The 12,549-nt window shown below is 36.1% G+C and overlaps 1 protein-coding gene across 3 annotated transcripts in view; it reads left to right on the top strand.

The window, feature by feature from the left end:
• Positions 1 to 12,549, top strand: part of LOC149807885 (interleukin-6 receptor subunit beta-like) — a 197,527-nt gene that overhangs the window by 38,458 nt on the left and 146,520 nt on the right. For all 3 annotated transcript variants that reach the window (XM_089971622.1, XM_089971604.1, XM_089971613.1), the window contains exon 2: positions 5,691 to 5,762. The gene's annotated coding sequence lies outside the window, so the exon portion shown is untranslated. The remainder of the gene's footprint in view (positions 1 to 5,690; positions 5,763 to 12,549) is intronic.

The raw sequence follows: 12,549 nt of genomic DNA, 5'->3' as shown, positions 1-12,549 counted from the left end.
TTTGTAATTTTAGACATACAGTGTACTGTAGTAGTTGTAATTTCAGACACACATTGTACTGGAGCAGTTGTAATTTCAGACATAGCGTACTGGAGCAGTTGTAATTTTAGACACAGTGTACTGGAGCAGTTGTAATTTCAGACATATAGCGTACTGGAGCAGTTGTAATTTCAGACATACAGTGTACTGGAGTATTTGTAATTTCAGACATACAGTGTACTGTAGTAGTTGTAATTGCAGACATTCAGTGTACTGTAGCAGTTATAATTTCAGACATACAGTGTACTGTTACAGTTGTAATTTCAGTTCATCCCTCTTGCATTCATCCATGTGAGAGGCATCAACTTTTGTTTGTAGATGTTTTTTAGTTAAAGGTCAGTATATTTTTTTTGTATAAGTTGATACTAACAATTATCATAATACTTTGCCCATCACTGCATCAGATGGAAGAAACATTTCCGAGATTGATGGCCAGTGAACTCAAAGGCCAAACTCATAGGTCTAAAAGAGCAATTGTTGACATGTTATGTTGGTGGTAGTGGTTAAAACTTTCTAGTAAACAGCAATATCTACTTTTCCCATGGATAAATTGTTATCAGATGCTGTAGATAAGGTACAGTTGAATATAGCACACCTGAAGGCAATTGGATGTCAAAAGGTGAATGGTCAGGATCACATTTGTCAGTAACTGCTTAACATTTTTGTTCTGATAATGCTGTGATAATTGCATTAGGGCTTTATTTTAGCTCACCTGGCTGTAGTACCAAGTGAGCTCGTGGGAATCGGTCCTATGTTCATTGTGTATTATTTACTTAACAGTTGTTATTTACAAATTCTTCCCAATATAACTGGTATCTTGGACCAGTGGCTGTCAATATTATTATAGGTTGAATGGGTCCTTGTATAGGAAAACCTTTAAATGACTTCCCATAAGATGCTGAACAAAATATGACAGCATCATGGAATAAAGAGATTTCAGATTTGTGCAGATGGTGCCAATCTGCCATACAATATGTCTACCTTTGCTAAAAATAGCAAAACCTTTAGGTGACTTCTTTTCAAACTCCACTGAGAAAAAGCATGATGGCTTATAAGGCTTTCAAATTCATACAAATTATGCAGATCTGCCATCAATGATTCAGGTCTGCCGTAAAATATGGCCACTATTTCTAATAATAGATAAACCTTTAAGCAACTTTTCAAATACTGCTAAACAGAACGTGGACAAATGATGTTGATGTGCCACCTGATAATCATAATTTATACAATCAGCGGCATTGAAAAACATTTCTCCATAAAGCAATCCGACCGCTCCAATGGCCTAAGCAGTTAGAGCATCTGTCTTGGATGTGGGAGGTCATGGGTTCATACCCTGGTCAAATCTTACCAAAGACTTGTAAAAATATGGTACTGGCAGCTGCCTCGCTAGGCACTCAGCACTGACTGGTTAGTTTTAGGACTGGTCGGCCTGGTATCAGGATAATGTGACAGGGTGGGACATGATGCTACATGTCTGCAGCATGATTTGTTAGTGCTAGACATCATTATAAACTGCCACACTGCAGACATCAATCATAGTGATATGACTGAAAAAATGTTAAAAGATATTTTAAAAATCCAAAACACACACACACACACCACTGACCCAGATTTCTTGGCCAACTACAGTTGCATTTTAATTTGGCAAATGTGAACCAGATGAGTAATCTAAGACTCACATAAGCCTGCTTGCTTTTGTTTTTTTGACATAATTTATAACATATGATTGTATTTGATGAAATGAAACACCCTTAGCAACGGATGCTTAAAAATATAAGGGTGAAGGTCACATGATTGTTAGTGTGTTACTACAAGGTAAAGCCACTGCATTATGCATCATTGTCACAGGTGACACAAAATGTGCAGGTAACTTTTTACCTGCCAGAGATTTCTTTGCAAATTTTATCTAATAAGGTATTTTTATAGTAATATTTTTGGACATCATGTGGCACACTTAGGGTCTATGACCACAGTAACAACATGTCTGTGGGGGATGATGTTACTTTCCAGTTTTCACGAAATTTCACTTTCTTACAAGTAATACAAGCAGGACATTGTCATCTGTTTGATATTCAGTCTTTGAAGTGAAAACTGCCAAATACTGAGACTGTTTTAATTTTTTATCATCCTCCCCCAAAATTAGTTGTTTTCGTTTAAAATTTTGAAGTGGGAATTACTCCATATCTGTTTAAATCCACTGGTGGACTAGCAAGAATGCCTCAGAGATTGCCAAAATTATCCCTGTTCCAACACAAAAATTTGACCATTCCAGTGGCCTGGTGGTTTAAGCGTCCGCCTCGGAAGCGGGAGGTCATGGGTTCAAACCCTGGCCAAGTCATACCAAAGACTTACAAAAATGGTACTTACAGCATTAAGAGGTTAGTGTTAGGACTGGTTGGCCTGGTGTCATGATAATGTGACTGGGTGGGACATTATGTTACATGTCTGCAGCATGATGTCCCAGTGCTAGACATCACTATAAACTGCCACACTGCAGACATCATAGTGATATGACTGAAATTTTTTTAAAGCTATGTTAAAAATCCTAATCACACACACACACACAAACTTCTCACACATACACTCATGTGGAGATCAAAATACTTCATTTGTCATTCACTAGACCAGGTTAGTAGAAAATCTGATTGGAAGTCCTAACATTTGATTCACATTGTTGTTTTTATTTAAAAATCCATTAACTTAAGTGCATAGCTTTGAATTCAGACCATGTAATCATATTGAGGTAGATACTTCCATAATCATATTGAGGTAGATACCTCCATAATCATATGGAGGTAGATACCTCCATAATCATATTGAGGTAGATACCTCCTCCATCATCAGATACTTTCTTGAGAACTTTAAACCAAAAATTAAATTAAAAGCAGGCACATTAGTGTTCAGAGATTCTTATTTAAATATCTCATGATCCCATTGGTCCAATGTCGGGATTATCTTTTATTAAGAAATTCAACAATGTGCAAAATATAAAAAGGTTATAACCTGAACAAAAAGTTGGCCATCTTTATTTTCTTTTTCTTTCTCACATCAAAGTCAGTGATTTCACAGTGTAATTAACACTATTAACCTTGAATGACTAGTTCATTTGACTTTAATGGTTATTCCTTCTACCTTTGTAAAATAATTTTGCCAATTTTCTATGGATCATTTATCACTTTTAATTGGGAATCCTTAACATTGAATGTATACAAATGGATCCTGTACCTTGTCCTTTCTTATCTTGGCATAGGATTTAACATTTTAAACATGGCTATAACTTTGTACGATACGCTTCACTGATGTAAGATGTTTGTAATCATTGATCTTCACATGTACCTATAAATATAAGTCAATCTCTTTAACAAGTTCAGTTTTAATTTTGACATTTTGATTTATAAAAAATATGTTTAAAACTTAATATTTTGGTTAAGTGGCAGAGAAAATACCCAGTCTCTCGTGTGTCGCTCAGGTAAACTTGTATTTCATATTTTGTTTATGCCTTCTAAAAGGATGTCTAAAATTTCTGATATTTTTAAAAATGTCTTAATCTCTTTATTAAATTCTCAAGAAGAGTGAGCGCTGCAAGTATAAGATAAAAACACAATAAAGAAGTGATGAAGACTTGAATCTGTGCCATAAAAAAAAATACCCTACTGTAGGTTGAACATAACCCAGATCAGAGTTATTTGTTAACCAGTGACTGAAAAATCACTTGCCTAGCAGCCTAAGACAAACTGAATATTCTGCTGGGCCAGTTAGGTTTACCTGCCCCAGGATATTACAGGTATATAGAGCATGGAGAAAAAATCCAAATATGTGTGTAAAAATCTAAACTCCAGGCAAGAAGGCCAGTCAGTAACTTGTTGTCCTGGTTAGTCCAGTGTTTATTTTATTTCTGTCATAAGATAAAAATTTACAGTCAGTAACTTGTTGTCCTGGTTAGTCCAGTGTTTATTTTATTTCTGTCATAATATAAAAATTCATTTTTTCAGTGCCTTACATCATTCCTCTAGTAAATATGATTTGCAGCATTTAAAGCAAAGTCATATTTCACATGTCATTGTATAAATTAAAAAGTAATACATATATCAGGTGTGAACACCAGTGTCAAGTAAACATTTTCTAATTACAAGTAAACCAGTTCCAGCTAAAAAAGGAGGCTTTAACAAAATTTATGACCATGTATATGTCTAAAATATACAATGCAGATCTTAATATCATCAACTCCGTAATGTGCGAGTCACAGTGGCAGTGTTTATTAGCAGCTATATAACTTACCTGCCACTATTGCATAGCTTTTACTTTTTGTGTCTGTTCGATGTGAATACATGGACCTCTCACAGAGTGGAGAATTGTCAATAAGACATTGGTACACATTGCACTTCACATGCCCATGGATAGAAAGAGTCATCATTTTCAAGGACAACTTGTTAATGGTTGTCATTCATCACAGACCATTCAAAATTGGATTTTGACTTTAAACCACTTGCTTCTTTCTCTGTCTCTGTGTTACATTTCAGCCATCTTTTGGATTCCACCATATCTAGGTGGATTGCATTAACTATCAAGAGAGCTTGACAGTCCTTACCAATAGGGACCTGCCTTTTTTGAAAACTAAAGCCCATGAGGTTCAAGTCATTGCTGCCTGATGGGCTGAAATAACTTATTAATCTCTGTAGCATGTGATGGAAGCTGCAATATGGTGTTCTCACACTGCTTTCTCCTCCTTTTACCATGACTCACTGGCTCACCAAGGGCCTGATTGTTGTCACTCAAAAAATGGGCCCAATGCATTTTCCATCCCTAAGTAGTCTCTGACTTTTCCTTGAGGGCGAGTATGCCTAAGTGTTTGTTTTTTATTTGCTGGTTATGGGATCATCACCCTCCCAACAAAACTGACAAATTCAGCAATCCAGTAGCAACAGTTGTGTATTACTGATATGAATGGTGAGTATGTACGTGTTGAGGTAAACTAATTTTAATGGTGTTATACTTACCTGTTGCTTTTGCTAGATTCCATCCACCTGCCCCAAAGTGATATCCTATTGCAACAGTTTTCATCATACCAATCAAATTAGACTGCAGTTCATGATTCTCAATATTGTCTGTGCTCTAGTTTTACTTTTTGTGTTACTTGTAAAACTGTCAGGTGTCATGGTCACATTGGGTCCATCTGGCACGGGAAAGATAACATGTTTCTGGCACGAGAAATATAATACATTTCTGGCACAGGAAAGATAATATGTTTCTGGCACAGGAAAGATAACACATTTCTGGCACTAGAAAGATACATTTATAGTGTACAGAAAAAAACAGCCTCCCAGAAGTTTTGTTTAAATAAATAGCAAATGATAATTTTTTTTTTAAATCACAGAATAAAATATAGTTGTATTGAGCTATGATGTTAATTGCTATTTTTGATTGAACAGATAATTTTGCTATTAACATGAGCACATCAGAATATAAAGTGCTTGCATCATGTAACATCTTTCTTTAAAAATAGATTTGGTGAATTCCTTACCAAATCTTATGGATCCATTAAATTACATGCAAGTAGGGTGGCATTTTAGGTGTATCGTAGTTTATTGATATTGTGAACCTACCAAGAATTTATAATTTGAAAATGAGAGAATTCTTATTAAACATTTCAGGTGAATGGTCCAAGGATATAACAGATTCAGTTCTTATCAGGGATTGTGAAGAAGAAAGTTCATCAGAATTAGGTAGGTAGTGATCCATAAACATCATAATATTTGTTTTTTAAAAAATCAAGAATAGTGACATATGTTTGTATTTAAAAATAAGTTGACAGATGCACAGATTTTATAATAATATAATACTTATTTTTATTTGTACACCAGGAACATTAATTCATATGACATGTTCACAGCAATACAATAATAGTTCAAATTACATGTATTCAGATGCAGTTAATTTCAGGGGTTACAATTCCACTTGCCCAATTCCAGGGACAATCTCAAATTTCGATTGGGTAAGCTCAAGTTTCCAAGGATTTTACCCATGGGCAAGCCCATAAATAGATAGTGAGGAGGAGAAAAGGGTTGTGTTCTGTTTGTAATGCTTTATGTTCTACAAGTTTTATATACTCTGCGGTCAGTCACAGTACATATATCAGCACCCTTATTTGGTATTGATCACACTCTTCTATTACATAACTGGCCAGTTTCCCTTATCTACTGTATGACCACTCCAGTGGCCTAGTGGTTAGAGCATCTGCCTCAGATGTGGGAGGTTGTGTGTTTGATCCCTGGCCGAGTCATACCAACAACTTACAAAAATGGTACTAACAGCAGCTGCCTCGCTTTGTGCTCAGCATCAAGAGGTTAGTATTAGGACTGGTCATCCTAGTGTCAGGATAATGTGACTGGGAGGAACATCATGCTACATGTCTGCGGCATGATGCCCCAGTGCTAGACATCACTATAAACTGCCACATTGCAGACATTATAAAGATATGACTGAAAAATTGTTAAAGCTACATTAAAAACCCAAATCACATCAGATCACATTATCTACTGTATTTCATGTCCTTCTTTTAGTCAGTTTCAGTGAAACTCTTGCATTTTAAGTGTGCAGATGTGATAATGTGAATATTTACTATTTAAAGCAAGTTTTTGACAAAAAAGGAATAAATATTTATATTTTAACTTGTCAGTTAAATTTAATTTTATTATTTATATGAATCTGGAAAATGCTGACTTTTTCCAGGACCTAACCTAGGCTCAGCTGGTTTGTGACCTTGTCATCTTGTCAGAGAGTAGGTGTTAATTCTTAATAAAATAAAACTCAGGAGATTTCTTTGACAGATATGTTTGGAAATAAAAGGGACTTGTCTTTAATGATTAATCTCCAGAAGGATTTTGTTCATAGCATGATCAGTGGGAGGAAAATGTAGTTCCCACAAGCCGATTTTATGATCTGTTGCGTACATGATAATTACAGGGGACCAACATATACTTACTGCTTGGCAAACATATAAATGGATAAAAACAAGTGTTCTCCTTCTCAAATGTCGGCTTGTCAGATATTTTGTTTTGTGTCACCAATATTATGGCTGCAAAGTTCACCAATTCTTCATTTTAAAATATAAAAAAATCATTACAGAATCTAGATTTCATTGTTGTTGATGTAGTTGATGAGATGAGTTTCCTGTATTTTTTAACCCGTGTTGGACTCAGTATTATGTTTGGGGCAAGCTCAGATTTGCCAAGGGCAAGTTTAATTTTTCCAGTTAGCTTGCCCAGCATGGGCAAGCTGACTTTTATAAAAATGTGCAATTCCTTCAATTTGGTATATTCTGCATTGGTCAAGGTTTGAAATTCAGATTTTTTTGTACATGTATATTTCTATTTTGAACCTTGTCGTTTCCACACAATACTAATGACTTAGGTGAACTCATAGCGGTGAAAGGTAAACTCCAATCAGATTAAAATTAAGATAATAATAAATACACTTTTGGGTATCAGTGTGATTAGTATCTGGAAGGTTCTGTGAAATATTTAACATGCTAGATACAGTGAAGTGGGAAACTTGTTAGTTTTTGTTTGTTTTACATGGTGAACATGATTTGAAGATTGTCCTGTATTACAAGATCCTTTTCCTCCTCTTTTAATCCCTACACTCTAAAAAACCCAGGTATTGTTATACAGTTTGTATGCGATGTATATACACGTACATTTTCTGTGAACTCGTACATTTTTAAGACACACTAAGATCAGTGATAGTCTTATGTGTCAACTCATTTTGAGGTGAATTTATTTAAGTTTGAGAAATATTGCCTTTATTTTTCTGTTTCAAATATCTAAGAATTGGCCATTGTGATCAATGACACAAATATCTACACAAGTCAGACTTGGACCTCTGGGTCCTGCCTTGATCTCTTTCCTTACCTCCTTGCTACTTGGGGACTTAGCTCAAGGTCATAATTTGAGACTATTACCATATATGGGCATGAAAATACAAATTTATGCATGCATCTTCAGTAGCACTGACCCTGTCATGAAAATGAGGGAGTCTCAAGTTGTTACACAAACAGTATTTATTCACACATGTTCTGAGTACACATCAAGATGATGGATCATCGTGCCCCTTGCCTCAGGGAGCAGTCCATATCTAATGTTGCAGCTACTAAGAGGGAGCAGTTACTAGTTAGAACTACCAATTAAACTATGATACCCCACATTTCCCCTTTTTTGAGATTATCTGAACATAACATTTTGCTTATGACTAGATAGGAAAAAAAATGAATTAATTCCGCCAATATGAAACATTAAATAAGTAAGCATTGAATTTACTCTCTTTATATCTGAACTGTCCACTGAAAGAATTTGATAGAATTGATTTATATAATAAGTTACTGTAAACTTGCACAGGATAGTCTGATTTTAATACTATAGAAACCTTAAAGTCCAATTCTATTGCAATAATTCAGAAATCGAATACTAAACTACACATTGGCACATTTGTAAAAGTCACTTTGTTCGACAAAATTACTGAATTGGCTGGTTTTCGGATGACTCTCTCACTTAACATCCACACTGGAGGGTTTGGACTGTTGGGCCCATTGGGTACAGCTGGCTTGCTGGGGGTCGGCTGCACTGGGTCATGCTGGGTGGTAGAATCATCAGATGGTGGCACAGGCTCCATGTTGTCGAGAGACTTTGCGCTGGACTCCAAATGAGTTATAACAGGACACTGTGGGGACCTTGTTGCAATCTTGTAGATGAACTTGTTTTAACTGGAAGTAGATTCTCAGGGCTTTTCATCCGCTATACTTGGATTCGATTGCGCATGTATATCCCTTGGGGAGTTTTTGCCAGTTAGCTTCTTTGGTCTTTGTCAGCTTGAATATCTATGCCTGGTGTTGACCACTTGTTATCATTTCCATGCCATTTGATTCTGATGGCTGTCTCTGTCAGTAATATCAGTGGTAAATTATGCATAGTGTGGCACCGGTTGTAAAAGAATTCATATCTTTGTTTTGTCTTAAGGTCTCTCTGCCTTTTGATTTTGAGGTTTGGCCACTTGTTGTTTAACTTCTTTTCAATAATGGGCAAGGTGTCCTCATCTGGCATCCCATCATCAGTTGGGCTGGGCTGGCATCTGTCTCAGCTGCTGGTGTGGCTCTATAAGCCATCAAGGCAAGGAATACATCATCTTGTTTAAGTATGGACTTAAATGCTATTCTGGCACCACTTTCTGCTTCACTTTTCACTTGTGGGTAAGTGAAGACTGGTAAATTCTTGTCTGAAGTTGTATTTCTCAGCAAACTCCTTGAATTCTGAGGAAATGAACAGGGTCCCATCATCTGATACTACAATTTATGGGATTCCCCATTGCGCAGATGTGCTCTTTAGCTTTCCAGTTACCTGCTGGGAGGTTGTTTTTGTTAGATGCATAGTTTCCAAATAGTGTGAAAAGTAGTCAGTAGCTACCAGGTATCTTTCTTGTTTTCGTTCAAAAATATAAATTGCAATTTTCTGCCATGGTCTGTCTGGTAGAGAGGTTGTCTTCATTGGTTCCCTCCTCTGTGCTGGCTTCCTAATCTGACAAAATTCACATGTCTCTATTTTGTCTTGGAGCGGTCTTGTGATTCCAAGCCACCATACACAACTTTGGGCTCTCTCACGGCATTTGGCTAATCCTTGATGATGCCTCGTGAATTTTATCAAGAATTCCGGGCCTTAAGACTTTCGGTATGATAACTCTGTCCTTGAAGAGAAATAGGTCATTCTGAATTGAGACTTCACTGCATACAAAGTATGGATGTACATCGAGTTGACAGCTATTTTTCTTATCCGGCCATCCATTTCTGGTGAAAGTCATTGCAGTCTGCAGATGGTGGTCACTCCTGTAACCTTCTTTTATTTGTTCTAATTTCATATCAGAAATTGGCCTGCATGCCTCCATTGACTCTATAAAAACACTGACATCTGAAATGAGCTTTTACTAAATCATATGTGTTGATCAGTAGCCCTAAAGGTTTGTGGTCAGTATGCATTCTTAATGAGTCTAGTCATACAAGATATCGTGAAAACTTCTCACAGGCCCACACACATGCAAGGCACTCCTTCTCTGTCTGCATATTTAACCTCTGCAGGGGTGAGTGTTCTGGAACAAAAGGCAACTGGCTTGAGTTTCTCTCCATGTTATAATAATAATAATAATAATAATAATAATAGTAATAATAATAATAATAATAATAATAATGACCTTATTTAATGAGGGTAACACAATTAGCTAAAAACTAATTTACCTTGAGGTTCTCATACAAAGGAATTTATTTATTTTAGCTGCATCTCTGAAGCCACTGGATATATTGGGTTTGGAAGAAGGAAATAGGGCATTTCTAATCTCAACTGGAATACTATTCCAGAGTATTGGAAACTTTTTTTAAATAATTCCTTATTTGGTTTGGGAATTTTATACTGTTTGGTAGACATGGATCGCAGGTGGGGAGTATTACCAGGTAGCCTATACTGGAACAGTGATTGTAAATTTTCAAGAGCACTATTATGAGATATCCTGTACATTAATTTGGCTTTTCTCAAACAGATTCGGTCTTTAATAGGTAATATTTTTAACCTACCAGCTAAATTTTCCTTGCTTTCTTTCTGGATTGATATTAACCCAAATGCTCTTTTTTGAAGATGTGCCAGCTTTGCTATTTTTTATCATTTGAATTATCCCATACCATATTACAGTAGTCTAAATAGGATTGTATGTAACTGTTATAAAATAGTTTTCTGTGCCTTTCAGGGAGAAAATATCTTATCTTACTGAGAAGCCATTAACTTGAATTGACTTTTTTTTACTGATATGTTTGATATGTTCAGTCCATGATAGGTTATTATCTACCAGAACACCAGGTAGTCTATTATGACAGACCATTTGCAAATTTGTATCCTTCCATGTCAGACATAGTTCATCACTATCAAGTTTTGTCCTTCTTTGCCATGTTGAGATAAGTAATATTTTAGTTCTACCAGTATTTACCACCATGCCATTACATGTGCACCAGTTTTCCAGTTTGTTTAGGGCATTCTGTAAAGAAAGTTTGAGTTCATGCTTTGTGTTTTTTGATGTCTGACAATGTTGTGTCATCTGCATAGAGATCTGTAGATGATATTGAGTCTCTTAGTAAAAGTGGTTGGTCATTAATAAATAAAATGAATAGTAATGGACCTAGAATTGAGCCTTGTGGTAACTCCATATCTAATTGTTTCAGGTTCAGACAGAACATTATTTATATAAACATGTTGTGTTCTCTCACTTAAGTAAGAAGTAAACCATCTAATTGTTCTTTCATCACACTGGTAGATTTTCATTTTCTTAAAAAGGATTTCATGATCCACCATGTCAAAAGCTTTCCTGAAATCTCCAATTACAGATCCTATTATTCTACCTTGGTCAAGTGCTTGAAGCCATTTATCAGTTAGGGAGATCAAAGAAGTCTCACAGGAATGGTTCTGTCTAAAGTCTGATTGATTAGGGTGTAACAGCAAGTGTTTGGTTAAATATGACATGAATGAGTCATGGACATGTTTTTCAATCAATTTTGACAAGTTTGGTAGTATTGAGATCAGTCGGTAGTTATCAGCATCATCCTTAGAACCAGATTTGTGAATAGAAGTTACTTTGTTCGAATATTGCCCCACCAATTCTATAACTGCTGGCATCAGTACTGACAACTGTTAACTTGCCAGGGTCATAAAATGCTAAGACTGGTGTGGATGTCAGCATCTCCTTGACTTTCATGAAGGTGTAATCCTTATCTGGGCCCCAATAGCAGGCTGTGTCTCATTTCAGCAGGTCCATAATTGGTCGTATTATTGTAGACAAGTCTGGGAAAAATCTACCAAGGTAGTTGATCATGCCCATGATGCAACGAAGCTCACTAATATTTAATGGATCAGGTAGCTCTTTCACTGCAACAACCTTTGCTGGACTGGGGAGTATGCCATCTGAGCTGATCATGTGACCAAAGAATTCCAGTTTATTCTTCCAAAATTCACTCCAAAGGCTTCCTAAAGTTAAAGCTTTCCAGTGCCTGGAATTTTGCCATTTTCACTCACTGCAAAAGTTTTTCAATCTTTTGGAGTCACATCTGACACCAACTAATGAAAACGAGAGAATCTCAAGTTGTTACACAAACAGTATTATTCACACATGTTCTGAGCACAGGGGCTTGTATCGTTGCTTACAATTGACCTGTCATACATGTACTATACAATAACTACAAGGGAAGACACTTCTCTCCTTTCTCATGAAACCTGTTCAAGAATAAATCCTGATATTTCAAGCTTCATTTCGCATAGCATAATAAATTTGGTACTGCAGATGTTTAGCTGACATTTGACTTTGTATGCGTATCCAAAGTTTGGCTTACTACCATACCTGTAAGGAATGCCAAAAATTTTTCCAGTGCTGCTGCTCGACATGGCCGTGATCATGCCTGCTTAATATACAAGACAAACATGCTGAATGGAA

Source organism: Sinohyriopsis cumingii, chromosome 1, assembly GCF_028554795.1.
Source record: "Sinohyriopsis cumingii isolate HCF-2022 chromosome 1, ASM2855479v2, whole genome shotgun sequence".
NCBI classification, from domain to species: domain Eukaryota; kingdom Metazoa; phylum Mollusca; class Bivalvia; order Unionida; family Unionidae; genus Sinohyriopsis; species Sinohyriopsis cumingii.
Note: the sequence above shows the minus strand (reverse complement) of the source record. Positions and strands in the feature narration are given on the sequence as shown.